Here is a 4994-nt window from a genome sequence, read left to right as displayed (position 1 = left end):
GAGAATGAAGGAGGTTAGGTCTTCTTATAACATGTTTAGCTTATGACCATTGTGTATTTATTATGTCTTGAAAGTACCATACAAATCCCTAACACAGTCTTGGAAGATTTAAGTGAATCATATAAGATCAAGTAAGGATCTTAGTGGGGGCCACATGTGACCGTCCACATGCAATGGGGGGGGGGTTAAATGTAATTTTGAATGGTAATTAGTTAGTTAATAATTCAAATCCAAGTATATGGTTACAAGTGTTAGTTACTAGATATTCTAATGGGTGTTAGGGTGTTCGGGGTTCATAACTAGCTCAGAAATAAGTAAACAATGTTTCTAGTAATATTTTGATGTTACGGGTAATGTCCGGTTGTTCGGTTAAATACCGGTTCGTTAAAGTGCTAAATTGCACTGTTTAGTGTCCTTTATGTCCCCTTTTGTGATACTTTCAATTCCCGACATTAGGAAAGTATTCTGGATCAATTTGTCATATTTTTACATGGTAAAATCTTGTTGCAATGCTGAATTTTGCTGAAATATGTAAAATTCAGCATTTAAAGTGTGTTTCGGGTGCTTTTTAGTGCGTATTTTAGCTTCCGGAAAGTCTATATGTTAACCCTTGTATGTACTCTTGGGTTTTTAATGTATTCTTGACGTTGGACTTACACCTAGGTCCCAAGTCTGACTGCTTTCTGCAGAATTGTTGACACAATGTGTCTTACCGGTGAATTTACTAGTATTTCTGACGCAACGCTATCATTAATGCATAAAGCAATTCTTGTAGTATAAAACGTGCATGAATTCACTTGTATAGTGTGTACTCAGACAATGTTGACATTTAAGCACATAATTGCAGTCATTAAATAATAATTAAAGTGTACGGAAATTACCGGTTTGGTGCCAGTTGTCACAGACCTGGCTCAAACTCTGCTCATCACACTTTGCAGCTTTCACAGGTTCAGGACCGTTGCCTGACTCTCCGTATCCACAGAATTTGGAACCTGGCTTTCGTTTATCTTTCAGGAGTCGAAACCTGGCTGCTTCTGCCTGCATAAACTCTACCTCAAACATAAATTTCACAAATTTAACCATTTGACAAATTTATATATCACTTGCAGGTATCGTTCGATCATCAACAATTTATTTTTAATAATTTTTCATTTCAAAACAAACTCTCCCAAACCTGTTTATCATGTTTAGCACTCGGAATTTTAAAAATCAGCTTTTCATCATCAGTTGTCGAAAATCTTTTTGTATTTTTCAAAAACATTATACTAAAACACAATCTTTTTGGGTTTTTGTTTTTAATGGAAAGCAGTAAAGAAATATTTACAAACAATCTTTTTGTGAGTTTGTGTAAGAGGATCATATCAGTTTTTGAGACAAATCACTAATACCATTAAGCTTTTAATCGTTTTAAGTTCTAAACGATTCACGTAGATTGTAAGTACACTGATCCATTTAAATTTTCACACAAAGTTCAATTGTTCCGAGATACGAGATTAGTGTTTTAAGTACTTAAACTTATTTGCGTGTACCACCTCAGAATATACTCCCGTATCCAGACTTCTATATTCAGTCTTACAGGTGAATGTACACTAATGATATCTGTAAACGGGTAATGCGAGACCATGAGAGCTCAGGTTAGAACTTCCGTTCAGACAAAAAGATGATGGCTCGACTTTAGGTGTGTCCCGTTTGGGGATCTTTTCTTCAACAGCATATGATTAGCATTTTTCAATGTTTCATCATTTTTTATGCTGAGGGTTGGCTTTAAGATTAAAGCTTTGCAAAGTATTATACGAGGACTAGGCTATTGCTCCCGCAAAATCAGAAGTCCTGGTATAATACCCCAGATATCATCACGCACAAAGACCTAGTATATCAGAAATAGAAAATCTTTCAAACAAGATTTCGGGGGTTACCTATATATCCGAGAGATGTTCCCCACGAGATAAGTAATTATTTCTATTTAGGTTTATATCTCGAAAACAATCTACTGAATGTATAAAAACCTACTGGCATATCTTCAGTGAGATCGTTTATCATATTTGACTTATCAAATCTTTAGCATGTTGTGATAGTCCACTGATGTACTATCATTTCCTCTTTTTTTACAACAAAACTCGTTTTTTAAGTTTTCAATGTTTTTGACTTTTTCTGGTTTTATCATGTTTTTGGATTTTTCAAATTTTCTAAATTTCTAAAATTTTACTCCCCCTAAAATCAAAAATATGTTTCAATTTTTGATTTTCAAGGAAAATTTGAAAACAAACTGTACAAAAAAATGACAACTGTTGTGAATTCCATCAATTCGCCATCCACTTGGTATAAACAATCAGAACTCCCCGTGACAACAAACTATTTTCCCATTATGATTTCAAAACACTTAAGTTTGTTTTAATCAAAATGGTTTTTCTGAAAAATAAGTTTTGTTGGAATTCACAAACCACTTGTAGGTTAGGGGATTAAATTCATCATTTTGTTCATTTTTTAACCACTTGTAGGTTCACTTTTCTTTCACCACTTGAATGAAAGTTAAATCAAATTCAATTTAATGACCTTGATTAACCACTTGTAAGTTTTTCAAATAAACATTTTTCAAGAATGATGCCGATTCCTGCTCCACGATTACCAACTTGGGAGCTCCGGCAAGTCCAGAGTTTAATCATGATAGGTTTTATCCCAGTTACTAACCTAGGATAACCCATCTTCATCTGGTTTCTTCGTTTTCAACTCATAAAATTCCTTTACTCCTTTGACCTTCCCATTAATCATTTTTCCAAAAATATTTTGAACTGTGGGGTTAAAGGCTTTTTCAACATCAAATTCTTTCTTTTCAGAAAAAAATTGATTTGAAATCTCAACTTTTCCAATTTTTGATTTTAAATTTTCAGCTCGCAATGGTGGAAAATTTGCATCATCCAGTGGCAGAACTGAATTTTCTTCTTTTATCACAACTTTTGGCTCCTCTGACTTTGACGAGTCAGATTCATCACCAGAAAATAGCTCCCCTGATTTTGACGAATCAGAATCATTGCTAGAACTATCATCAGATTTCTTAACAACCCACTTTTGGTTGTTAAGTTTCACTTTTCTTCTGTAAAAACTTTTTGAACATTCACCAACCTCAAACTTTGAATTTTTGAAAACTTTAAATTGTTTGGTTGGTGGTTCATTTTCAACCATCTTGTAGGATCGTTTGCCCGACCAAACGAGTCGTTCAGAAGAGATCTCGTCCAATACAAAAGGCGGAAACAGATGTATCAGAGTTATTTAAGCTGATTTGCACTTAGATTCACTTAATCTGTCTCTTGTATTGATATCAGATCGTTTTACAATGCTGGAGACACTTCGGCAGAGCTTCGCTACCGGAAACCAAACGTTACAAATGAAATCACCAAGGCACGTATTTATAGGCAATCCATTCCGCACGAGATGGCTCACACGAAATGGCCATCTCCATTTCATACGAAATGGACTTTCCATTTCGTGCGAAATGGTTCAACCCTATAAGTTTCTCGTTTTTCTCGCAAATCGTGCCCTGATCTATCTAATCTATAACAAGACTCGATACAAGACGAAGTCGACAGACATATGCACCAACACCTGACGTTACTTAATGTATTGTTTTCTAGAGATTTATTAAGTTACTAGTTTAAGATCGCGTGTGTTACAAGGGGTGTATAAAGAAAATACTTCTTATAAATCTATTGATTTGATAAGTTACACATAAATATAGATGCTATTATATTCACAATTGATTCCCGTGTTACGATTATTAACAGATTTGAATTCCCCCTACTCTTTAACACGAAGTTGCTGCTAATTAACAAATAAATACGAAAAAAATCACAGGTCGTTTTATATAATATATTTTACTTTATATAACATATAATATAATTCATTTTATTATAAAACGAAATGATGCATTAAATACGAGCATAAGTTAAATTACAATATAAAAGTTCTTTTTGTTCTTTATTATTTCTGTTGTATGTGGGACTTGAAGTCTTGAATCTAAGACCTTCAAATCTAAGGGAGTGTTTGTTTTTTCAGAAAAACCTCTTCTAACCTCTTATGTTTGCGCCGCGCAGACCATGCGCAGACGTTAGCTCTGCAGACAATTTGTTTTTTAGAAGACATTTCATTAAAAAAATGTCTTCAAACCTCTGCGTGTCCTCTTCCCCACGCAGACATGGTCCAATGTCTTCCCACCTCTTCCAACCCTCTCTCCACCCCTCTCCTCCTAATATCAAAACACAGACACCTCCTAATCTCAAAACAAGATCGAATTTAACAAGCCATAATGTGACCTTGTTGAAGGCTGGCGAGGTCCTCCAAAGAAAACATAACCAGAAAGAAAATGTCGGAAACATCAGCAACCACGGTGGCGATTCACGCAATAACCGTCGCCGACGACTGCTTCCGCCCGTCCTCCATCAGGAAACTTCCGATCACCACCGGTGTTGGCGACTCCTCCACCTCTTCCTCCAATGCTTATGTCACTCAGGCTTTTCCTTTCTTTTCTAGAAACCCTAGAATCGAAGAAACTAGAGGCGTCATGCATCTCTTTCTCTACGACGCCGTTTCATCTGCCTCCAATTTACCTGTAAGTTATCGTCATCATCTTCTCTTTCACTATTATTATTATCATTACCGGTTGGTTAAATTTTTTAAATTAGGGCTTGAACCAGTAGCTTCAAGAGAAAGGGAAAGGGGTTTGGGAGAAGAGAAAGTGATTTTTTTTTTGTAGATGTGGGGTAAAGAGGTGAGATAATCAAACACTCTTTTTATTACACTCCATAGACATTTGGTCCAACTCTTCTCGTGCAGACGTTTGCAGATATGGTCCGTAGACTGCAGACTTTTTGCATTTGAAAAACAAACACCACCTAAGTGTAAAGGGTTTTGTCTTTGTCAATGGGTCACCAACCTCATTGCTAAGTAACAGACATATAAGCAATCTATAAATCTCTGATATTTCTTTGTACACCACATTT

Source organism: Helianthus annuus, chromosome 6 (assembly GCF_002127325.2).
Source record: "Helianthus annuus cultivar XRQ/B chromosome 6, HanXRQr2.0-SUNRISE, whole genome shotgun sequence".
Lineage (NCBI taxonomy): Eukaryota > Viridiplantae > Streptophyta > Magnoliopsida > Asterales > Asteraceae > Helianthus > Helianthus annuus.
The sequence above is the reverse complement of the archived record's forward strand: the minus strand, read 5'-3'. Positions refer to the sequence as shown.